We start from the raw sequence: 27,341 nt of genomic DNA, 5'->3' as shown, positions 1-27,341 counted from the left end.
ATGTTATATGTGACTAGTTTTCTTTGGTAAGCTGATATATGGCCTTTAATAGAATGGGCATTCAATAAATGGTTACTGAATAAATTAAAAATAACATGGATACTCTGAGAATACTTGCTAAATAGATTCTTCCTTTATTAATTTTTGTATTCCTTTCAGCATCATGAAAATTGGGATATTTATTGAATTTCTTTTTCTGGTGTGAAACCATTGCTTTCATAATTGCAATAACCAAAACCTTTCTAAATGTTCTTTAGCACTTAAACTTGAAACAGTCTCATCATTATTTCCAACAAGTACATATTTTTGAAATATACATTTCAAAATTTTCTCAGATAAATTCAAAGACATTTTTCTAGTCTAACATTGGAAGAGGATGATCTAATTTATGTGATAATTATTCACACAGTAAACAATAACTTTTAAGGTCTTGTGGTAATTGAAACCAGTGTGTTTAAAAGTATCAACATTGAAGCAATATTCAGCAATGTGTCTTGCAGTTGAAACTTTTGAGATTTAATTCATTCCAAATTCCAAAACCAATATAAATTTGGAGTAATGGTATTTCTAATTTTTGCTTCCTTCCACCAATACTCCATCTTGATGTTTTGACCTCTATTTTAGTTTTAATTCCTGAAAGGTTACCTTTAATATTCACCTCACAGTCATCTGTTTAACATTCCTTGATAAAGAATATCTTTTTTTAAAAGACAATAGTTCAGTGGATGAAAGTGACACTATGTAAGCATGAGAACTTGACTTCAAGTCCCCAGAACCCATATGCAGCAGAGTGTGGTAGCCCATATCTGTAACTCCTACAGCAAATTTAGGAGAATTCCTGGGAGCTTACAGGCCAGTTAACCTGGCATATGCACTGGTAAACAGCATAAGACCCTGTTTAAAACAAGGTGGAGTGCAGGGACCAAAACTCAATGCTGTTCTCTGACTTTCACCTATACACACATGCATGCACTCACTCGTGCATGCGCACACACACACACACACACACACACACACACACACACACACACACACACAAATACTCATGTACAGAGGCTCATGTTTCTGAGCACACATGAGCAAAGATAAAGAAGAAAGACAAATTCTAGCATACTCTAAATAAAATGCTTGTTATTTGAGAAAAAACAATTAGTCTCTTTTTACTTAGTGCTAGAAAAATAATCAGATGAAAATACAAAAATCAAAGTCATTTGTGAGTAAATATAAAAACCAGACACTGTTATTAATATCATGATGGTTATAATTAAAGACAGTATAACATGAATTTAAGAAGCTCTGAAAATGTTTTAGTTCAAGCAAATACAATTAGCATTATTTGGTGATAGTCTGTCATTCCTACATATTTTATACTTCTGTTTCTAAGCATCCATCCCCATCGACATTTGAATGATTTTAAGAATTTCAGAAAAAAAATAGTGTAATTGGCATTATGTGACTGTCTGAAAGGTTTCTCATGGTTTCAGGTTTTCAGAGAAATACACTCTATACCCCAAAACTAAAGAAAACTTTATATGTATGCATCCTATCCATTTAAACACAAGTATCAGGGATTAGGTGATAAACAGATCTTTAGCATCCATCTGAAAATCAACCATTCTTATGACTAGCCTGAACAAAGATTGCGGTTAGCACTTTACATTTCAATTTAGATTGTAAAAAACATTTGGAATGAAATTATGAAAAACATTTCAGATGAAAAAAGATGGAAATTCCCTAATGATAATAACTTTAATATTGATATTAAAATACATATTAAATGCAGAGAATATTGAAATTTTCCACTGATAATCAAAAAGGTAAATTCACAATGCAAATAATCATTTTTGTGTTCACTTCATCATTGATTATCCATAAGAGCAGAAAAGAAAACTCATAGTTATCAGCAACTTTTAGCATCCTGTACCTTCTCCTGACTGACCCTCTCCACACATGAAGCTGAGAAACTAGGTAATATTTTAGTTAAATATTTTTATTAGTTCTTTGACAGTCTTATATATGTATACATTGTATATTGGCCATATACACGTCCACTCCTCCCCCAAACTCCTTGATCCATGTCTCTATTCTAGCCAAACTTCATATCCTCTGTTATTATTTTTAATAATCCACCAATTCTAATTTATGCTGCTCATACAGTCACAGGTGTGGAGCCATTCACTGAAACACGGTTGACCTACCAGAAGCCACAAACTTAGAGAAAATCACTTTAGATAATTGTTATTTTTGGTCACATTTTTATGTTCATGAAAACCTGATAGGGACACTAATGAAAGCTTAGACTTATTTATGGCCTTCTTACCTTTGTTTCTCAAATTTATCTTCCTTTATTATCTTTTGTACCTCCTACAGCCTATATATTCCTCCTCTCTTGATTCCTCCTCTCACTTGATTGTCTGGCTAACTGATTTGATGCTAGATTTTAAGACTGAGTTGTCTTGTCCTTATTCATTGAAGGTATTTAAGACTTCTGTCCTTGACAAGATCACAAAGTTTTTGACAGCTTATACCTGTTATTTCCTTTCTATTTTCTGTTGTACTTGCCATTCAGACTATGGGCTACTTCAGGAAAGCATCATGTCATTCTCATCTTTATCTCTCTAGCAGTTATTGCAGTACCTGTCAGTGGAGATATTCACCTAAGTAATAATTGAATAAATGGATAAGTGAATGGATGGATGAATGGATGGATGGAAAGATGGTGGGTCCAAGGAAAGTTACTTAGCTGGCTGATTAATGGATTTCACAGTACTTTCCAACAAGGATAGTGGCTAGCTAGTGTTAATAAATTAGTTAAGAACAGTTATTGAAAGTTTATTGTCTGCCATATTCAGCTATCTGGAATCAGTAGGGAATAAGAGACTATGGGTCTAGAATTGAACATTAATTGTGTATATCAGTCACAAATGAAACAATCATCACATTACTTGAGTTTGTGTCATTATCTGTGTACAACTCAGGTAAACCTTTTTCTCTAGTGCATGAGGTTAAAAAATGGAGCCAGGATATTGTCATTTTTGTATGAAGTTCTTGTTCTTGGTTTGTGGAATGGCTCAATTATTGGAATGTGTTCTATACAGTCTTTGTTCTTCCCCTCCCTCGTGCTTTTCAGTCAATGGCAAATGAGTTTGAGCAGCATTATGACTTCTAATGACATTGTTGAAGCCAACTGGCTGAAGACTAATGGAGAAGGACTTAGCATACGAGGAAAGAGGAACATTCAAGTCTTTTTTTTTTTTTGTACTTTCCTTGTTAGCCCTTTTCCTCCATTTTAAGGACTTCAGCTTTCCAAATTCCAGTGATATCCCCTGGTACCTCTTAGGGAAAATCAGATTCAGTAACAGAAGCAGGGCAGCAAAAATGAAAAATGGAAATTATCATAATAGCATGGGCTTGTTGCCCCAACACTGTCAACCTCTCAACAGTCAACCTCACAGAGCTGCCCTATGCTTGTCAATGAGAAGATAAAAGGGATATGGAGGAGGCATTTTATTGGACCATTTCAGCTGCTCATTTTAAATACACCCTTCATCAAATATAGTGAGCTGGGACTTGGAGATCACAGACAGCTGGGCTGCTTGAAAGGGGGAACTGTATTATGGCAAATTGTATTATTCTACATTTACTGACTTCCAGGGTGTCTGGGAGGGACTCTGAGGTCCAAGGGAACATTTAAAAGCAGGGTTTTGAAACACTGCCATGATGGTGATGAGCCCAATGGCCACTAATGGGTTCAGTAACATGAAACTTTGGTGGCTGGGAATTTCCTTTGGGGCTAGCATAGATATTTTTTAAGATACAAAATACTTGGCAAGTGAGACAGAATGAATATTTTTACAAAAAGATTTAGTAATTCCAGTGAGTGAACTGCCTGGCTTCAGTGAAGCCTTCTGGTATTAAGGGTCCATTCAAAAGCAGATGTCTAGACCTGTGGTTTTATGCACATCACTATGTCTGACTTCCTTCACTGTCATCCTTCACCCCACAGTACTTGGGGGTAACACCACTAGTCCAAAGGCCAAAACAAAGAAATTGTCCTAACAAGGCTGAGGAAAGTAGGTTTCCTATGGGAGACTTGGGAAAAGCAAGGTGTGACTGGAAGGAAGGAAGTTAGGGTTGCCAGAGGAAGAGGGCAGTTTAACACAAAGCTCCATAAAGAAGACCATTTGATTATATAACATGGGTTTACAACTTGGGTCACATGTTTTATTGAAGCTGGATGGCCATAGGCAACCTACTTGGTTAATTGAAAAGGAGGAATGTCTCACTGGAGATGAAAAGTTAGATATTCTGTTGAACCCACTAAGACTCTGCCTAGCTGCACATTGGGTTGGGAGAGTCTGCAGTGGAAAATAGAAGAGATGGAAGACAAATTAGATACTAAAGACTGACTTCTCTTTACACCTAGAAAAACTGAGGCATGAAGTGTATCTAAGGTTTTATCCTGAAGACTAAGACTAAGGTCACTTTGACACCCTAAATATGCAAAATTCTCATTCTTCTATGTATGATGCTTATAATATATTCATCATGATGTCTCTGAAGCTGTAGATGACCCTGAAAATTCTAATAACTACATGTAGTCATACCCTGATTCTACTATTGCCAGTATAGCATTTCCTTCCTTGAACTTGTGTGTCTGTAAGAACTCTGTGCTAGGCAGAGATCCATAGACAAGCACTGCGCTAAGCTCTATGAGTCTTGAGGAAGAAAGGGATGATGGACTATACCAGCCAGAGGTGGTCAGGATGGGTGAGCTCACAGAGACACCTGACCTGAGCTTGCAGGAGCTCATGGACACTAGACCAACAGTCAGGGAGCTTGCATGGGGCCCACCTAGGCCCTTTGCATGTGTGTGGCAATCATGCAGCTTGGTCTCTTAAAAAGGCTTCTAACAGTAAGAGCAGGATCTCTCCCTGGCACTTAGCTGGTTTTTGGAAACCTATTCCCCATGCTGGATTACCTGGCCCTACGTTGACCTAAGGGGAGGAGCTTGGTCCTGCCTCAACTTGATGTGCCATGCTTTGTGCAAGTCCATGGGAGGCCTGTCCCTTTATGAATGGAGATGGAGGAGTGGATGGGGAGGGGAATAGATGGTAAAGGGGAGGGAATGGGAGAAGAGGGAGAACTTGCTGGTATGTAAAATAAATGAAAAAGTGTCATTTAACTAAAAAAAGAGCTCTCTGCTAACTAAAAATTTAAGTTAATCTAGACAGTAGTCTCTACCCTGATCAGTTTGCATTTTCTTTTGGGAACTGCTCATAGGTTGAACACAGAGCTCCTCAGTTTGCCATGCTCCCCTAGCAGAAAGGAGAGGCATGGGTTTAGTAAAATGAGTCCTTTTGGCTTAGCACAAAGATCATGTATTTTGTGCTTACCTAGATCCAAGTTGAGATAACATCCTATGTAGGCGCCTAGCATGGTTTCTGGCAAAGAGTAAGTACTCATCAGGTGGTATTCATTATTATGATTATTATGAAGCAAAACTGTGTGCCAAAAAGATTAAAGCTCTCTAGGAGGTCTGGATCACTAATCAGATACTAAAAGGGACATAAGAATGCTAAAATAACAGGGTCAGGCATTCATCACGGTATACCTCTGTAACCCCAGCACTCAGTTGACAGAGGTAGAAGGATAGTGAGTTCAAGGGCAGCTTTAAATACACAGTAAAGTTAAGGTCAGTCTGAGCTAGAAAACCATCAAAAGAGAAAAGGAATGTCTACTAACTGGTTGAATTGGGGAAGTAGGAAATATTGAAAGTTCCTATATAAATGCAACTTTTCAGCATTTTTATCTGAAGTGTTCAAGACCTCTTGCCTCTATGTAGTAGTCCTAAAAGGTTTTCAATGCCCCAGTGGGCTTCTCAAGACAGTTCTAAGCTCAGGAAAACAGTGCTTCATGTTGAACACCAGCTACTTGAAGGAAGCTTATGGGGACATTGCCTAATTCTCCTGAATTGTCTATGATCTTCCCAATTTACCACCAACTCTCTAACACAAGCTAATCCATGTTAAAGCGGTTGCTGTAGTGCTTGCCTGTAACCCCAGCACTTAAGATGCTAAGGCAAGGCCAGCCCAGACTGCATAGCAATACCCTGCTCAAAAACAAAACAAGAGCACCTAACCCATCTTGTGTCTCATGCCCCTAGGACCCAGCCTTACATAATACAAAACTTAACTCATTTTGAGGTTCTAATGATTACTAATACCCTATTTAATCCTGGAGAATCGGGATGTAGTATTTTCATTTAATGAGCCCTCTGTGCCAACATAATTCAGTTTCATAGAAATTTCTGGAACCTGAGTAGGCTGGCCTGGGAGCTATTCATGGCCATATAGGAGCATTTTAGTAGTCCTTAAACTATACCATGTGGGCAGCTCTGCTTCAGATCATTCTAGCAAGTTAACTGGGTATAAATTATCAAAATAACAAAAATATGAGAAAATTGCCTACTCAACCTATGTGCAGGGCCTCCCAGCTGTCACTTTATTTAATCATGTAGACATTTTGAACACCTACTCTGAACCTGGCACTGAGCTGGCTGCTGTGGATACAAAGATGACTATGACACATTCCGCAGCTCCCAGTTCTATGGTCCAGCTGGGGCCCAAACAATACTTCAAGCTACTGATTTGATTGGCAAAGGAAATAAAACAGCAGGAAGAAGGCTAGCAGCTGTTCACTTATAGTCGCTCACCATCAAAGACTTCCTTCCCAGGTTTCAATACTTCTTTTTGTTTCACGAACAAAGGCAATGATATTCTTTCCATGAAAGCACCTAATCTTAGAGGTAAAAGCTAAACATGGAGCAAATGTTCAGAGGAGTAAGTTCTTTCCTGCACAAGCTGATATCCTTTCCTCTAAACAAACCAATATTGCATTAGGCTTTGAAGAGGAATCCACTAACAAAACATGTTTTTACCTTGGCCATTCAAAATATTGGCATTCCAGAGAACCCTAGGAAAAACAGGGGCCATAGACACCAGGTAATATTTAATTGAAATAATTTCTACTATAGGTCAGAACCATCAACTTAACTTTAATGGAATTTTAAAATGTCCATGGCAGAAAAAAAAAAAAAAACTTAGACACAAATGGCATACCTTTGGCCACATATCCACAAAATGAAAAAGGGATCAGAATTGAATGAACTTGAATGCTTTTTATCAATTTGTCTACTCAGTCAATCAAATTTCTTGTGCACCTACTGTGTTTCACATATTGTACTAAGTTTGGGTTATGGTAGAGATCTATAGGCGGTTCTTACTCCCATCTTTATTGACAAATGTTAAACAAATAAATTCATTATTATCAACATGATCCAAACTCTGAAAGTTAAGTGCAGGAAATTATGAGATCAATCTGGCCTTTTGAAAAAAGAGGAGAGACCATGATTCAGACTAAGAAATAAAAACAGAGAGTAAATCTTGTAACTGAGTACAAATTGCCATGTGGCTGTTGATGGAGGCCCATGGGACAGCATGTAGAAGGCCAAGTAGCCCTAAGCTATCTCAGATCACTCATGCTTCTCCTCTCCAGCCTGGACATTTTATAAAGCAACACCTCCAATGGATTTTTAAAGCATTGGTATATATATAGTGTAAATAAAGGTATTATAGCCATGTAGACCTATTAAAATAACAAGTTATTTCTCTTCCCCCATGCCAAATAGAAAAACAGATAATCAGTGTTTTAAGCTTTGCTAAAGGGCAAATCCTCATCCTTTTGTACAACACTAAAAATTAGAATAAACTTGTACTCAAAAGTATTTGTTTTCAGGAATGCTTATTGAAAATAACTCCATGTTTTATATATATAAATGAGAAATAATAGATTGTTTGCACATAGGTATACATTGTAATATGTTATCATACAGCAGTTGTGCATTTACCCCTCTTTTCACCAATTACAAGAAGTGTCTTGGCCACAAGTGCAAGCCATTGAAATTGTATGGCACATGCTAAGCTCACAGGTTTGGAGTCACGAATCCTTTGATGTGGAATGATAATTCTGAAGCACTCAGGGGTCTTCATCTTTTACTATATTACCATGGAAGTACCAACAGCCTAACCTTTTTAATCACCTAAGATTAAAATTAACTGTTCATAAGAAAATAAGTATGCTTGCCAGGGATTCAAGGTAAGGAGGAATGATAGGGTTTCAGTTTTAAAACAAATGAGTAGTGTGATGAGGGTCTATTAACATATTTAATACCATGAAACTGTACACTTAAAATAATTAAAGTGGTAAATGTCATGCTATCTGTATTTTATCACAATAAAATTTAAACTACTAATTTTTAAACTATGGTCATTCTCAAATACTATGATCATAATCAAAGCAACTCTGTAACAACCACTATTTCTTTATTATGCATTGTAGTGTTTAATTCTCACAAGATCTATTCCTATAAAAACATTAGCTCTGTGGAAGGAATTACTGTGTTTGTCTTGCTCACTCTCCTAGCCTCAGCATGGAGAACACTTATCAGCATGGAGCAAGAGCTAAGTAAATAGTCAAATCAGTCTTTTTCTAGAGCCTACTTAGGCACTGGGGAAAATGCTTCCACCTTCTCTTTCCTGTAGGCCTCATCCACTTAGGTCTTTATTATCTCTTATCTGGAAACTACAGTATATTCCTAATTTCTTGTCTTTACTGTCACCATTCATAGTCACCTCAAGTTTGTATAACTCTTCCTGACATAAATGAAGCCTAAGGATAAACTTTGGGTACACTCTTCCAAATGTCACAGACCCAATTTAGTTTACATCCTGGGTCTAACATTTGCCTTCTATTCATGTGAAATCCATGAAGTCATGCAAGTTCTGGGTCTCAATTTCATCTGTGAAACGGGAGTCACTTGGAAAATCACTTCTTGTCCCTGAGCTTTGGTTTCTACTTTGTCTTCTAGGTCTTTTCAAGTACTTAAGTATTCATGGACAACACACTAGAACCCCAAATTTCCAGTTCTTAACAGCTTATGTCCACTGACAGGAGTCCCTTACAAAAGTCTTGAAAATAGGTCTGATAGCTCAAGAATTTGCCAGACTTTCAGTTTCTAAGGGATCTGTTAGCAGGCACCAAATATGCAGCATTCACTGATGTCTTGCCTGTTTTGAAAATTCATTCCTACTATTTGTGCCTTTATGTCTACCAAAGTCCTTTTATGCTTAAGATATAGAAATGAAAAAAATGAATAAAACGCCTTCTCTCCTGCCAGAGAGTTTAGCGATCAGAGGCTGAGGCCATAAATAGCAAGTATTTGAGGAAAAGCATTAGCTCTATAAAGCTGTTACCTGGTGGATAAGACCTAGAAGGGCTTGTATGGATACTTGCTGCACAGATACTCTTTTGCAGCATTTACTTTTTCTGAAGAGAAATAACACGCCAAAATTAGGGAAACAATTGTCCCTGTTTTATAGTCAAAAAGCATTCCACTTATTTTCTTCATGCTTCCTTCCATTTCCATAAGTAATACGTGGGGTGCTAGAGAAATAATACAATGCAAACAGCTGATGTTCTGCCAGGCTTGCTTACAGATCATCATCTCTTCTGTACCCATTCCTACTTTTGAGCTATCACCTACCCAGATGCTAGCTAGCACTCAGGTGCTAGGGATCTACCTACCTGGCCAGCAATGGAACTCTAACTGATCCCTTTGCAAGTTGCCCTGTGACTTTGGCCTCAGCAAGACAGCCAGTCTCTAGCCACTTCATTATCTCTGTGTCCATGGTTATTTCATGGAGCAACATTCTTCACCATGGCAAGTACCCTGCTCATGCCACTCTCCAAGGTTTCTACTTTGAAAGGATTTGTGCCTCTCTTCTGGACTCTAGTTGACACGTGTTTCTAACTCTGGAGATCTGATGGTATTATTATAAGCCGAGTGGAAAAGTGACATGTAGAAGGAAGAACTCTCCATGCAGTGGGCCATTTCAGAGTGAGCGTTTTAGAGGAAGCTGCATTCTAAGCAGGCAGCCAGCACTGCCATCCTGGCTCTTTGAAATTGAATAGGTGACAATCCAATTACAGCATGTATCTGATCATTTCATACATTGTGGAAACACATTGAGATCAAAGGGCCCTTCATTTCACAGGCATGGAACATTCCCTTCCACACTTGGCCTGCTCCAGATGGGATCTTAGCACATAAATAAGACAGCGCCGTTTAGTAAAATAACTCTGTTCATTAAGAGCTAAGGTATCCACTGGTAAATGTGTTATGCCATCAAAATAGTATTCAGGGAATACGACAAGAGGATGCAAAATGACAAAAATCTCTTCTAAAGAGGCCTAACTGGATTGCAAACTCAAATAGCAAATATGCATTGAAGGCCAGGATAATTGGTCCTTTATCTTCTCCTTATAAAAACAAAGGTTTATTTGCCCTTTAAATGGTCCAATAAAATTAAATTGGCACCCTGTAGTGTGTGCTGAATACATAATCAGAAATAAGAAGCAATAATAAAAAAAAGAAGAATGAGAAAGCAACTGCAGAAAAATCTAAAATTTGGTACACGTAGCAAAACAATGTAGGGATGTATTGCTGTTTGCCTTAACACCTCCTTGTTGTATAGTGAATCCTAGAGCAGCCACTTATGAAAGCTGGACATTCCCAACTGAATCCACAATACCTATGAGGCAAAAGCTGCCTGGCTTTGGAGCACCCATGAAAGAGGACCAAAGCAAGGCAGGGCTAGAAAAGAAGTGACTTTCTAAGAAAGAGAAATTCATAACACGTTAAAAGTAAATGAAGTGTTCATAAAAGGCAATGATTTCTTATATTCCAAAGTCTTTTAAAGTATATTCCCTGTAATCCTTCCAAAGCTGCTTGTGTTAAGATCTTCAGAGAAAAAAAAAGCATAACAAAAAGCCTCCTAATACATAAGCATGCAGCAATCCAACCTCCCTGAAAGCAGACGGTGCTTGCTAACTGATGAACAGAAAACACAGGAAATAATAGTAATAATCAAAAACCCTTTGCTTTCTGATTTCTAATTTTGATGGCCAGCCACGTAAAGATTTATTTAATGAGTGACAGCACAATGACAATACACTTCAGTATTAATTGGATGAATGAGAGAGATGGGAAATTATGTCATCATTCAATTATTTTTTGCACCAAATGTATTCATTCATATATTCAGAGAAGTAATCATGCAAGGAAGGATTTGACTTGGAAATTTCAGAAGGCTTTACAGAACTTTATCTTATACAATGGCTGAGGCGCTCAGGTAAATAAAGAAAGGGGGAGACATAGATGAGACTCAAAGACAGCTTCCTTTAAACCGTATTTGCTGGAGGTTCATGGTGAATAGAGAGATATCTGGAAGTCATCTCACTACAGCCCCACTGGAATAAAGAGAAGTTCTCCTGAATATATTAAGTACACGTGTATCTTGACAGACAGTTTCTCCAAATTTTATAGCAGCCTCTCCTAGAATTTCATGGGGACCAAAGATTCTTCACAGCTGAAGTTTTATTTTCTGTATAACTTTCTCAGACAGACACCAAAGGAATCTGCCCTTAGTGTACTACCCTCAAATCCCATTATTGCTGCCTGTTTGACACTTATGTTCTGACACCACTCTGGAGCTGTAACTCATTTTTAGAGATAAACGAAAACCAACATGAGATGGAGATTTGGGCTAAAGTGGAAGCCTCAAAGGTCAAGATGGCAGCATTGCTTCATTGTTTTAAGGAGCCTAAGTCTTATGAAAATAGATTTTAAACCAACTTTTCCTTGTAAAATCCCACAAGACAGCAAGACCCAAGTGGTGTACATAACCAAAAATCACAAGCAAAGAAAGAATACTCATAATTGTCTAGTTGCTGGTGCAGAACTCTGTTTTCCCCCCTCTCCCCATAGAGGGTGTCTTCTATAGGACTTGTGGAGTATTTAACTAAGTACAACTGTAATTATTATCATTCCTGTAAAATGGGTTTCCCATAGATCTTCATATTTTATATTCATTATGGATAATACACAAAACGTCTCTTTGGGGTACATAAACACTGTCAGTTTGCTGGTGAGAAGCTTGAGCTCAGACAAAGGTAAAAATGAAGGTCATAGATGGAGACAGCAGTGACTTGGGAAATAGTACTGGAGAATTTTGCTTCTCAGTACCAATTTATGTCATCAATTCTCTAAGTGTCTAAAGTACGAATCAACTTATGCAAAACCTGACTCAAAATGAGCAGAACACAGTTCTTCACTCTCCAAAAGCTCCTTGGTCATTGGTGGAAGTTGAAGGCTCACACACATGAAGCAAGCAGACCTCAACTATGGTCGGGTGCTACTATCAAACATGGAAATGGTGATATCAGGATGAGTGCTGCTGTCACTCAGAGAAAGAATAGGTCTCTTAGAGGCTGAGCTAGCTACCTGTGGCTCTATGGGGGAAGAAGTTTCATCTAGGTTTCTGAAGGTGAGCAAATATCAGACTGGCAGAGACTTTGAGGAATTGTGTTTCATGATTAGCAGGCAGCATGCGCAGAGTGGAGAAGCCATAGAAAGACCCGCTGGAATAGAATGCACATGAGGAAGAACTATGGGAGATAAGTTTGGATAATTTGGATAAGTTTGGATAGAGATAAGCTATGAGAATGGGGAGATATGGAATAGAAATCAAACACTACTTTCTGAATACCTGTCATATGCCTATTACATGTAGCTTCTTGCTTTATGTTTTCTTGGCATGAATTTTAAGATGAGAGATTTGAACTACATCTAATAAGCAATATGGAGCAGAGGGCCCAGGTTCAGAGTTCCAATACTTAAAATGAGATCTAGTGTGCTTAGCTGTCTTCTGTGAATGTCCTTAGACAACCTCTAAGTACTAACTTGAATGTTCTTATGACTGAACATGAAGCTTTTCTTGGAAAATGCCATTGTTATCTGAAAATCTGATGCTTTTAATTTTGCATGACAGTTCTCAAGAGAATCACAGAGTCCTAGTTCCTCTTCCTCTTTGAGCAAATGGACAACTCCAATGTGGTCAGATGTATTCATTGGTAGCACACAAACTTTATAAGTTTTTATGACCGAGCAGCAAAGCACTGGAGAGTCTGCTTATTTTGACTGCAGAAGAAACTACATGTTACAAATTTCATGTGCTTACTTGATGCTAGCCATTTCTAGCTATTTTTAGTCAAATTCTTCCCCATGGAGCAAGTTAGGTGCTTCAGAAGATACACACTTCCTTTAAAGCCACCGAAGGAGCAGCTGTGGGGTCTGTGGAAGAAGATTCAGATGTTCTGTGTTGCAGCAAGAGGTTAGAGTGGGAATCCATTTAAATGATGTTCTGCACCAGTGGTTTCGCTTCTTGCTTCCCAAATGGATTCAGTTCTAAAACACGATGTATAACTTGGCAGAAGTGCAGGTGGCCTGAGTGCTAGCGATGCTAGTTAAAGCTCATATAGCCAGACTGGAACTGAAGGCTGGATGGTGCACTGATCAACCTAACCCCATTGTCTGCAAATGTTTCTGTGGAAGAATGTATTCACCTTCTTAACTCCAAAGTTCCCTAATCATTCCTAGCTGAGAAAAAGGGAGCAGCAAATCTTTCAGCTCTCAACATCAGGTACCAATTCAGTGATATTTCAGTTGTGTGAGGGCCAATGCATTTACCTGGTGCTCGGAGGGGCTAAGGAAGAGAGAGGGACTGGACTGGAAGAACAGGAAAGTGAATAAGATGCACCTCTCACAGGCTCTAAGCAGTGAAGATACAAATTCCATGGAGGAAAGCAATGTTCACCTTGGGAGAGTATGGTGAGATAATGGTGTGAGGCCATACAGAAACGCATTTAACAGATGTGTTCGATAACCAGCACTTCAGTTTCATAAAAGAGTATTTACTTTTACCATGCATATACTCTCGCATTTCCTGTCCTACTTCATTTAGTTTTTAAATGTTAGGTCATGACTCACTATAATGATTTCATAAGTCACTAATGGGTTGTATCCTGCAGTTTGCAAAAACATTACTGTAGGGAAAGGGGAAAGGGATTAGTTTTCATTCACTGTTTCTATTCCCTGAACTATCCACAAAAAACCAACAAGAACACACACACACACACACACACACACAGAGAGAGAGAGAGAGAGAGAGAGAGAGACAGAGAGAGAGAGAGACAGAGAGAGAGAGAGAGAGAGACAGAGAGAGAGACAGAGAGAGAGACAGAGAGAGAGACAGAGAGAGACAGAGAGAGAGATAGAGACAGACGGACGGACACAGAGAGAGACAGAAACAGAGACAGGCATTCAGAGAGACAGACAAAGAGAGAGAGACAGAGAGACACAGACCAGAGGAAAGGAAAGAGCAAGTATGAGGTTAGGTTGTGGCAGGAAGTCTTCTAAAGGGGACAGTATCTATGATTGCCTGATATTGCTCAATAAAAAAATGTAGTTTATGTTTGCTGAATTGTCATGTTCAAAGCACATAGACTGCTTGAATTTACATATCTAATCTAAACGTAAAGAGGCTCAGAACTTACCCTGGTGGGTGGCAGTGGTGACAGAGGTTGGTGTTGGCTGTTTTACACATTAGTTCCAGGGACTAACCTCTATAGCATGTGCCTTTACTGGCTTAGTTATCTTTCCAGCATTAAAATTTTAAGACAGAGTTTCACTTTGTTGCCCAGGCTAGCCTGGAACCCACAAAATATACCAGGCTGAACTTGAGCTACCATTGTCTCTCTCACCTAAGCCTTCCATGTTTAGGGATTGCAGGCACATGCCCCTATCACACCTAGATAAGTTATATTAATTTAACCTTAAATAGTCACATATGGTTAGTAGCTACCGGATTGGACAAAACATGTCTAGTCACTAAAAGTAAGAAACACATTTTGAGTAACAGCCCATCTTTCATTGGTGGCATTTTACAAAAGCTAGAGCTTTTTTTCTAAATTAGTTCCCAGAGATGAAATTCCAGTCTTCCAAGGAATGTCTTTCTCTCATTAGTCAAAGCCATCTGTGACATACAATAGCCAGTTTTAGAGGACTTAGATTGACTGTTCTCAATGAAAATAGTTTTCAAACAAATAGTAGTAGCCCCCTCAATGAAAGCCCTAAAGTGACAAATACCTTTGCCTGGACTTTTGAGGTACAAAATTCTGCACAGACTCCAATGGCCAAGACAATGAAAAGTAGTCCATACTCCAGTAAATAACCTGTTCATGTTTCTGCAAGCAATCCTAAATACGTTCAGTGGACCATGTACAAACATGGAAATTGGAGGGCGATCTTCTTAGGAAGAAGGGTTTTGCTAGACAAGGAAGGGGGAGGGTGTGATGGGGATTGAAATTGCTAAAACACATTACATATATTTATCAAATTGCTAGCAAATAAAAATTTGAATTAAACTTAGCAGAAATGCCTTTAAACTCACTTTTTTTCTCTAGGTGAAAATACTTGTTGCTTTTGGTTGTTTGCTTGCCTGCTTCAGGCTGTTGAGCCATATTTAAAGGAATGGAAACTGTATAGATTTCTATTGAAGTAATAAGGTGAATGTTTTTATGACCACCATGCCTGGGTGTTATGAAAAGTCTGATGGCTTTTACAGAATAGCGTTTCCTTAAGACTGCATTTGGAAATTTTTCACAAGGCTACTTTACTTTTTTAACAAAGAGTCTCCTGGAAACCACGTATGTTAAGGACCATGGAATTTAAGAGCTGGTCAGGTAGCAGTTATTGTACCTGCAAAATGAACAGGTGATTTGATACCTAACAATAAAGAGTGATGAGTCAACTTTTGATCTTAAGAAATGACACAGTGCTAGAAGTTACAGGAAGAAGGGTTTTCCCTTATTTTTCACCAAAAAGCACATCTCAGTCTCAGTATATTCTTTACCCCTTAGAATCCTCTTTTTTTCACTTCCTCTCCATGAAACTCAATGGTAAATAGTAAAGACACTTGGTCAGAGATGGTGAGAAAACAATTCCATCTCCATGCTTAGGAAAAGGTCAGTGTTAATCATTCATACTGCTTAAACTGCAAGTGTTTGAAGGATACATTCGCAGGACTAAGGAACTCTAGTCAGAGTATTTATTAACTAATCTTCCACATCCTAGAAAACATAGCAGGCAGAAGGAAATATATTTCCAAGCAATAAAGTCCTTAACTCTGCCATCTTTAGCATTTAGTCAATAACTTAGATAACACTACCTAAAGACAGCTGGTCAACAGTAAACAAACTTATTAATCAAATCATGTTTTTAAATTACCCCCAAGAAAGTATATCAAATCCATTAGGATATTATAGAAGTCTTACGTATAAAAAAATCTTGACAGCATATATCCATGTTTGTGAGGTACCAGCATGACAGAAATTCTTTATATGAATGTATGTATAGGAGACCATGAAGTCCAGAAAAGGTCATTGGATTCCCTAGAGCTAGAGTTACAGGCAGTTGTGAACTACCTAAAATGGGTGCTAGGAACTGAACCAGGATCCTCTGCAAAAGCAGTATGTACTCATAACCACTGAGTCATCTCTCAAGCACCGCAGAAGTTTTTAATAACATATAGACTTATAAATTCAAGACCACAAAGTATGAATATATCTATAGAACCATATAGTGGGCTTCTCAAAAAAACATCATTACCATTCTAGGTGGCACTGACAAATATGTTTTGTGTATACCCAAATGGGGATGACACAATTCATTTTTGTTTGTTTGCTTGTTCATTTGTTGATGAGTTCAACCTCACTAGCAGTTGTACTCTGTCCTTTCCACAGACTCCAAGTAGGATTTGAGTAGGATTTGACAAACTGGAACATATTCAGAGGAGGATGATTAGAGTGATGATGGCCCTGGAACTGGATCCATGTTACACATCTGAAGAATAGCTGGTACTAGGGGTAGTTAGTCTAAAGAAAAGGAGTTACATCTGCATATGTCTGATGGTCTGTTAATAGAGTATGAATTAAATATTTGAGTTTCAACCCCTACCTCTAGGAAGGATAAACAGATGGTGGAAGCTACAGGGAGGCAGATTTGTGCTCAGTAAAATAAGGACATTTCTAATAGAATCATCTAAAAGCAGAATGCACTGTTTTCTGACAGGGTGAGGCAATAATCATCAGCAGTATTAAAGAGGACATGATATGCCAATCAAGTTATAGAGAAGATTTTTTGCACAATTTAGAAGCTGAGAGGGTTTGGCCTAGTCCAACAAATACAGTAAAAATATGAGAAAGGCCAGGAATAATGAAACATGCCATTATCACAACAATTTAAGAGGCTGAGGCAGAAGCATTGCACGAGTACAGAAGTTCATGCCCCACCTGGATAACAGAAATATAGAAAGACTCTGTCTCAAAGAAAAATAATGTATGAGAAAATCAAAAAATAGGAAGTAGAAGTGTGAATTCCTAACTGATAATTGGACTAAGTATTTTATTACTTTATATGATGTTTAAATTGTGAATTTTTCATGCCTATAAAAATGACATAGAGACCACCATGGTAAATCAAATAAAAGCTTTTTAAGATTTGCTTCTATTTGGAGGCCTACCTCACTTCCTCCCCTACAGCATGAGCTACAAAATGAAAGAAATGCTTTTCAAATTACTTGGGACATGTTACCAAACTTGAAGGTCTCATCCATCCATGACAAATTCTAGGGTGGATTCTCATGTATCATAAGAGCATCCGTTTTCCACCTCGCTATAGAAATTATTTTATTTACTATGAATTAGTTTTTCAATTAAGAGTCTTGATAGCTCACAAGTGAGTTGAAAGTCCAGATGGGCCCCTGACTCTGTTAGATGATTGACAGTGATATGTGGTGAATGGCAGAGACCAACGCTGAGAAGAATGAAATCCTGTTGAGTTATTTCTAAAGACTGTGTTGATTCCTGGGAACTAAATACCAATACTTCTTACTCACTGAATGACTAAATCCGTGAATAAGCAAACAAATTTTAAACCAATATATGACTACTGAGCTTCAAATGTTTAACCATATTATTGCAACAGAAAAGTGTTGAGCTATTATAATACATTCCTGAACATTTCTAACACTGTTGTTCTTGAAAGATCATTTATAGTTAAAGGTGAAAATGAATTTTCCAAAATACATGCATTTGTATGTTATTGTCTTATTTATAAGCCATTATATTCAAGTAGGATCAAATGTTGATAATGGGTGTTTTCTTTGTTGGCGTTTAGATACATGCCATGTAATTGCAAAAATAACTAGTTAGATTGTCAGAAGACAGTGCACTCATGAGAGTAGAACAAAATGTTCAAGGGAATTAACCCCAAGACAGTAATCAGACTGTGGAATCATCAGCTGGAGAGTGGGGCTGACACCTTTTTCTGACTCAAAACTATAAACACTCACTATGGTTATGGAGCTCCAAGACCAAAGGCCATCAAGGCTAATGGGACCTGATCTGTATAAAGCCAGGGATGGTATAAGCTAAATTCCCATCCACACAAGCTCTGTCACATCTGTCTTCCATCTAGTTCCCCTTCTCCTCCATCCACAGGTTAAATATAGACAATTAAAATGAAAGACCAGGGAGGGATGGGGGTGAGGGGAGGGAGAGGGAGAGGGGACTTACATGTGAAACAAGCCTGTTCCCTAACTTGAATTAATAACAAAAAAGGGAAAAAAAAAGAAACTTTAAATAACATGACTTACCTACTATAATGGATGCAACACTGTGTACTAGCACAAAAACTGTGTATCTCAAATTTATGAAAATGTATGCTGTCCACAGATAGCACAATGCAATCAGTAAAAGTGGAACAATTCTGACCCTGTATCCCCTATGTTATATTTATTCAAATATACAGAAAACATAAAGATATATAACTTACAATTTATATTTAAGAATAAAAAATGAAAGACCAGGGATGTAAGTACTCATTTGATAGACTTTGAAGTGTCTGAACTATCTACTTAAGTTTCCACCATAACAGGACCCTTTGGGGATTTTGCAAACGTCCATGTATTATCATTGGGTTATGTTTTTTTTTTTTCTATTCAGGAAGGAAGTCATGAGTTAAATTTGTGGTTCTCAATATGTGGGACATATAGAAGTCTCCTGCAGACAGGAAACAGGTTTTGAGGCACTGTGAGTTATCTTTACTATGGTGAAGAGCTACTCATGAAACTCAATGGGTAGAAGCCAAAGATGTTGCTAAATAGTCTAATAGTGTACAAGACAACTCTCAAAATGATGTTCCAAAGAAAATATTGATAATGTCAAAGTTGAAAAACATTGAGGTGACTCATTTACAAAGTTCTTTTCATTGGTCCATTAACAAGTCATTCACAGGAATAGTATTCACAGAAATGGAAATTAACACGCTATGTTTTGACCAATAAACCAGAACATAAAGGAGAAAAGGAATGTGGAATTGGAAAGGATACTGAAAGCATGTGCCCAGTTAAGAGACTGTTGATATATGATAAGAAAGACTGAGAACATGCACTAAAGGTGAAGACAGGATAAACACATTTCATACTTTAGAACAGTGGTTCTATGGGCTGTGACCCTTTGTGGATCAAATGACCCTTTTACAAAGGTTACCTAAGACCATCAGAAAACACAGATATTTGCATTACAATTCACAACAGTATCAAAATTACAGTTATGAAGTAACAACAAAACAAGTTTATGGTTGGGGTCACTACAACATGAGGAACTGTATTAAGGGGTCACAGCATTAGGAAGGGTGAGAACCACTGTCCAGACCATCAACATGAGGAACTGTATTAAAAGGACACAGCATTAGGAAGGGTGAGAACCACTGTCTAGACCATCAACACGAGGAACTGTATTAAAAGGACACAGCATTAGGAAGGGTGAGAACCACTGTCTAGACCATCGACATGAGGAACTGTATTAAGAGGTCACAGCATTAGGAAGGGTGAGAACCACTATGTAGACCATCAACATGAGGAACTGTATTAAAGGGTCACAGCATTAGGAGGGTTGAGAACCACTGGGTTAGAGGCTCATTAGATGAAACATTACAAAATAGTAGAACAAAGGAATGAGGAAGACAGTGATGACAAATATGGCATTTCAGACTTTTTCCTGAGTGACTGGATGAAAATGACCAGTCAGAAGAAACATGGACAAGAGAGAGGATTCATGGGATGAAGATGGAAATAAGAAAACAGTATGCTCAGTCTGTGATACCATGCAGAGTTGGGAATGCAGATCTGGAACTCATAAGTACCTACTTAAAATTCATCCACATGGAAGTAAAACGAGGTGAAATTCTGCTGCCTGGCACATAGAAGGATATGTCTTTTGTAAATATTTGTTGAAAGAACATTACATTTGGTGTAAAAAGAGGGCCAAGGACAATGTCTCTGAAATATCTTCATTGAATGGTTGGGACAAGAGGAAACTGAAAAGGAGGAGTGAGAAGGTCAAGTCAACAGACTTATTTTTAATTTATTTTATGTGTGTGGATGCTTTGCCTGCATGAGTGTGTGTGCACCACATCTGTGCCTGGTTCCCACAGATGTCAGAAAAGGGTGTCAGATCACCTGGGACTGGAGTTACAGATTGTTCTGAGCCACCATGTGGATGCTGGGAATCAAACTCAGGCCATCTGGAAGAGCAGCTGGTGGTCTTAACCACTGAGCCATCTCTCCAGCCCCAACATGGCCAGAATTTAATCCTGTGGAAGTAGAATTTCAAAAGGCAGGATTTCATCAATGATATCAAATGGTGCTCAGCAGTCAAGACCCATGATAACCATTAATAAAGCTGGCTATGGCTCTGATGAAGGTCATCATCTAACTTGCAAAGCAGTTTCAGTAGACAAATGGAAGCAGAATATAGGTTGCATAAATGGAGGACTACAAGGTCTCCATCATGCCATCATTAGAATGAAAGAAGACTTAGAACAAAGTTTATAGAGATGTCAGGGATTTGGGGGTGCTTGGACTCTTTCAGCTAATGGTCAGCCTGACAGGAAGAAGGTGACTTAGAGACTAAAGATATACATTTGTATGCATGCACGCACTCACGAGCGTGTACACACACACACACACACACACACACACACACACACACACACACACGCACACAATGTCTTTTCTGTGTTATTGAATATCTAGTAAAAATCAGTGAGAATTTGTAGAATTGAAATGATATGTATTATTTGGCACTTGAGAGACCCAGAAGATAAAGGTGGCTTCATCAGAGGTGTCTCACAGTTAAAAGAGTGAGCCCCCTTCAGTCTGAGAGGATCGATCCACAGTCACCAAACTAATTTCACTGTATTTAGCATATTAGTTTAATAATTACTACCATAAAATATTACCCCCAATTCACAGTTCTAAAACAGCATACATGTATTATTCTCCAGTTATGGAGGTATGATGCAGATTTTGTCATATTAAAATTGAGGTGTTAACAGGACTGCATTGTGATCCAGATGCCATGAAAAAGAACTCATTTGAATGCCTTTTCTGACTTTAGAGGGCCCTCACATTCCTTGGCTCATGATCTCTTTCTGGTTCCAAAGCTAGCAATGCATATTAAGTCTTTTTCATAACCTATCACTCTAATATATACTCTTCTATGCCTCTGTCTTCCACAATTGCTTCCACCAGGGCCAACAGATAATCCAGGACAACCTCACTATTTTAGGATCTTAATTCTACGTATAGCTTTAATTTCCTTTTACCATTTAACTTCACTCACAGATTTGTGTGATTAAGATATGGACATATTTGGAGAGGGCCCAATTTTGCCTACTGCATAGGAGATAGAGATATGCTTATGGGAGACAGAGATATGATATAATCTTCCCTGTGGTACACATTGCCAAAGTTATCAACATCATCTTCTCCTACTCTGTGTGCAATGCTAGGAAGCAGAAATACAATGGAGAAAGGTATTCCCTGTCTCAAAAGCACATGGAGTATCCATCACCTTCTCATCTTCAGTGTAGGTTCTCCTTCTCAAACACTATGTGAATAGTTTGTTATATGGATCTTTCCAGTTTTTTTTTTTGCATAGTCTATATGGTATTACTTTCGAATTATTCATTTCCTCCTTTGTTCTAACTGGCAAGTCAAAATATAGGCATCTTAGTTCCTGTTTTCTTGAGGGCCTGCCCTATGTGTGAGTTGTCAATGGACTAATGAACAAAACCTTTCAAGTGAGTATGTCTCTCATGTGTAAGAGTGACCTCATCCCTGACATAACACGCACACACACACCACACACACATACTCATTTCACCAGACTATAAATCCACTGTGAACTAATGGAGCAGCTTTAAAAATCACTAGTCTATATGATCTCTTCAAGTCTCTCTGAGTGCTGTGCTTCATTGATCTGCTAGAATTCAATACACTCTAGTATTACCTAAACGGGCTTCTCATGATACAGCCAGATCAGTTCTTTCAGAGCTCTATTGCTCTGCTTTGTGCTTGCTTCACATGTTAGATCAGCAAGAGACTTCAGTTCCCTTTTTTCTTCTTGATTCAAAAGGGTATGAAAAGTGTTCTGTAAATGATCCCCAACATTGTTATTTGGATATTTGGAATAATTGAGTTGTTTGACATTTTTAATCATGCTTTTTGGAATACGGGTGGTGTAATTAGATGTTATATTGTGCATTTATGCTACCTTTCCCAACAATACAGATTTGGGGGACTATAAATATAAGTGTGACATCTGGGTCCAGCCTTGCTAGTCACTCTCCACTAAAGGGAACACAGCTGGAGCACTACAAAACTGTCACTAGGAAAACAGGAGACAGCCACAAATGACATCTCCAATGGGAAACATTCAGTTTTATAAATGGGAAAAGGTATTCCTAAGAGAAAGCTAATATTTTTTCATATCAAGAAGGTTCAGAGACCATAGGCCAGAATAGTATTTTACCTTCACACAGGCATTATATAGAAAGAACAAGAGGCAGAGGACAATAGCAGATTTTTGAGCCAAATTAGTGGGATTTCTTTTGTAACCCATTATTACCCAGGAACAAGAATGAGAAAGAGCAGTGAAGAAATGGATCAGACAGGCAAAAGAAAAGACAAGCTGTGTTACCTAAGGATGCAGTGTGAGGCTGGGGACAATGGCTGCTGGGGGGTAAAACAACATGATACACTTGACAGCAAAGTGTGCTGAGGGAATAAAAGCTGACTATATGAAATTAACATACTTCATGCTTTACTTATTGATATTGTTTGTTGGATTTTCTCGTCAATAATATATAAGATTATGAGAACAGGATAGTTTTTCATACTTCTAAGAGTGCCCATCTAGCTCATAGTAGAAATTCAGTTAACATTTTTGAGTAAATTAAGAGCTAGTGTTAACAGAGTTTCTCTATAAATACACACTAGATGCCTCTCATCAATTAACTCTCTTTAATTTTCACAACAGTGTTAACATCGGCACTATTACTATTTCAATTCTATAAAAAAGTAAAAGGTCAGAGGCACAGAAATAAAATAGTAATTTACTAAGCAATCAATACAAGATTTCAACGTATAGGCTTATGTTAGTTATTTTTCCCATTGCTATGGGAAAAACTTCTGACATAAAAATTTAAGGAAGGGTTTATTTTGACTCATAGTTCAAGGGTAATTCCATCATGGTATGGAATTCATGGGGACCAGGAGCATCAGATGGCTGGTCACATTGTACCCATAATCAGGAAAGACAGAGATGAAGACTGGTGCTCTGTTTGCTTTGTCTTTTTTATTCAGTCCAGGAAACAAACCCATGGAATGGTGACGCTCATGTTTAGGGTGGCTCTTTCCATCTCAATTAAACAACCTAGAAACTCTCTGAAATGCATGCTAACAGGCTTGTCTCCTAGGTGATTCCAGATCTTACCGAGGTGACAATAAATATTATCACTAGAGTCTAACTTCTAAACCTACATATGTCACAATGATCCTACCCAAGACTCACAGATATTAATTAATCTACACTAAGTCATGCAGCCAATTGGAAGCAAGATCTGCTTGTCTTAAAATATGGTGCCTTTATCTCTTTACTTAAGCCTTTTAACATTGGTAAGGTAAATTTATCTCCCATCTGTATTTTACCAAGGACTGTCCTTGTAAAAGAAATGGGTATAGTTCACTAAGGATTCAGCCAAGGAAACAGACATCCTGTAAAAATCTACAAGTACCAAAACTAGGGGCTGAGAGTTAAGAATTGAAGGTAAATTACTTTCATTCTAGGCAAATCCTAATCCACACTGCCCTAGATAGCATTGGAATAGGGATGCTGAGGACACACTGATAAAGCACTTCTAAGAGCCTGATTCATAATTCATTGTGTGACCTTGTATAAGACACTTTTAATACCCCAGTTTCTTTATGATAGGGACTGTCAGACAAGTGGAAATCTCTTCACACACATGAGCTCCACTTTGTCTCTTTTATATATTTGTCTCTTTATATAAGTATTGGAGTTTTGTACATATAATTTCATTTCAAGCAAGGCTGGTGGCATACATCTTCAATCCCAGCTCTTGGGAGTCAGAGGTAGACAGATCTATGTGAGTTTGAGGCTAGCCCATTTTACATAGAAAATCCAAGGACAGTCAAGGATACATGATGAGATTCTATCTTTAAAAAATCCACTTCAAAGAAGGTTTCCAACACCAATAACCATGGTTGGAAAAGTAATAAATAAGGAAAAAAATCATTAGATTCCTTCCAGATCATTCTAGGAATCTAAAAACATACTTTCTGTTCAAAGACCTGAGAATTTTATACACATGTACGGTATTTTCATCATTTCCACCCCTCTCTCCTTCCAATTCTTCCAATGCCCCCAACTCCCTTTCAAATTTATGACCTCTTCTTTTTAATATCAATGTTATATATTATATATAAAAGTATACCAATATTAATATTATAAGCATACACATATACTGTGTGTGTATGTGTATGTGTAAAATGGAGATTACTCAAGGATGATTGGCAGAATCTGCTATGAGAAGCCCTGCCAAGGTCCCCTGTACTCCAGCTTCTTTCCGGAGCTACTACAACTGTCCTCTTGTGCCTGCTTTCCCGTTTGACCTTATGCTCTCTGGGCCTTCTACTCATGCTATCTACACTTGTTGCAGTGAGTGGAGCAAAGGAAACCCTTTGCAAGTGTCAGTATTTGCTGGGACTTTGCTTTACATAAAGACAGTAGAAGATGTACTGATGTTCTCTTTACGCTTGTTGATAGCCACTGTCATGTGTCTGTCTCTAGAACTTGGCAAGAGTTTGTTAGAACAAGTGAAATAGAAGAGACACATACAGCTAAAAGTTATTAGCTATGTTACAGTTCTTGGATTGAGTGATGAGTTTCTTGATGTTTATTATACTCTAAATAAATAAGCCAATTCAATGAAGTATGAAAGCTTCATAAAGGACTCCTTAGTGTCAAAATAATAGATATAAGAGGAAAACAACACTTATTTTTCTATTAACCAGAATCTTATCACTTTAATTTCTTTTCATTTATTTGACTAAAACAAACTAGTCAGAATGGGGTTCTCCACGCAAAAAAGCATGTTACATCTCTTCAAAGCCTGTTCTATGTAGGGCTCTGGGATCTTCCTTTCATGCTTTCTAGTAGGTATGGAGCTGACAACTATCAGTTGTCCTCTGGATCATTTTGTTTGAAGGACCATGATTGTTTGTTCGAGCCTTTTAGTTCCATGACCATTAATAGGCACAGCTTCTTTCCTGAATTATAAATAAAATAAGGATGCTCAGGTAGTTGAATTTGAGTTTCAGATAAATCACAAATAAGCTTTACTGAATGAATTTGAAATATTCGGATACTAAAATCAATTTATTATGTATATGAAATGCAAATTTAATTGGACATCTATCTTTATTTGCTAAATATGAAAACCCTATCGCACACAAGTGAATATATATTTTATGACTCTTTTGGATTTGGGCTGCAAGGACTGTAAGTTTTAGAATACTGATTTCTCTACTTAGTAGCTGAAACACTTTTGGTCTCTAAATTAGCTACAAAATAGTAAAGGTATCAATAGTTCATGAAGTCCATGGAGAAATTAAATGAGATTATAGTTGTACTACTAAACATAGTGCCTAGATAAATATTATTTACCACTCATTGATTCTTATTATTTTAAACAAACATTTCTATTACTGCGGTGTGATTTTTATCATTAGTATGGCTGTTAACATTATTATTGGCCAGTATTTGACCTGATATCATAAGCCTTCCATAAACTTAGAATGGAATTTTCCTTAGTATTTCCTTTCATGACAGCCAAAGATCATTTTGTTTCTAAGTACTCCCTGTGGCTCTCATCTTGGAGTATCCCAGATTCATCCACTAGCTGCCATTGTTTTGAGGCCATTTGGAATTTCTCAAATCAAGGGTGGTGGTCTACTATGCTAGAAATGATGGACTAAATGTTCATCTTTGAAATGCCTTCCTCAACCTAAATTAGTTTGCTTAATGAGTGACCCTAATCTGCATATATTTAAACAGCGTTGTGGAAAGCTAGATACCACAGATATCAAGAACTCGATTTCCCATAATGTGGTGAAAAAATGATTTTGATTGGTCTCTACTGACAACCTTCTACGTTCAATGGCTTCTTTCCGCATGTTGTTTACTGACTTTACTATTTTTCCTCTCAGGGAGGCCCCCCAGCCCTGTAATTCTCTTCTCTAACACACTCATTCCCATCATCACTTGTCCTTCTGCTTTCCCACCCATTCTCAGTAACTAATTGAACATATTAATTTGTTTCATCATGATAATGACTTTAAAGATTCTACTTAATCCCTCTCCCAAGCCACAGACTTTTCTAACACCATAAAATGAAAGAAATGAGCCTACCACTGGAATCTATGGTTTCATAGCAGATAAGGGAGACCAGGCAGGACCTCTTAAATCACATTGCATTATGCTTGTTATGTCTGCTTCGCATGAATGGAAGGGAGCAGTGGTGCAGATAATCTAAAGATCATTTCCACTTGGTTTGGGAATGCACCACACAGTGTTGTTGTAGCTGATTTGCTTTGCTAATTATGTTCTACTGAAGCTAATATTGAAATTGGTTCACATTTTTTAAGCTCTTCTGGGCCAGAAGAGAGAAGAGGCAGTGGCATGGCCCATTTTGAAATGAAGGAGAACTGACAACAATGAGGGGGCTGTGGAATTTTTCTATGTAGGCTAATGAGTCGACCAGAAAAATGGAATAGGATCAAAGTAGAACTTGGCCAATTATACCTGGGCAGAATAAGCAGCCAACTGCCTCCTGTGGTTCAATGGCCACTGAAAGGTCAGCCATTGCCACAGCCTGTCCACCATCTGAAATCCTC

At 37.9% G+C, this 27,341-nt stretch overlaps 1 protein-coding gene across 2 annotated transcripts in view; it reads left to right on the top strand.

The window, feature by feature from the left end:
* Positions 1-27,341, top strand: part of LOC100770349 (glutamate receptor 3) — a 268,038-nt gene that overhangs the window by 44,124 nt on the left and 196,573 nt on the right. The gene's annotated exons all lie outside the window — the stretch shown is intronic.

The sequence above is a fragment of the Cricetulus griseus genome, chromosome X, assembly GCF_003668045.3.
Source record: "Cricetulus griseus strain 17A/GY chromosome X, alternate assembly CriGri-PICRH-1.0, whole genome shotgun sequence".
Taxonomy (NCBI): Eukaryota; Metazoa; Chordata; class Mammalia; order Rodentia; family Cricetidae; genus Cricetulus; species Cricetulus griseus.
This window is presented reverse-complemented; position numbering and strand designations above follow the sequence as displayed.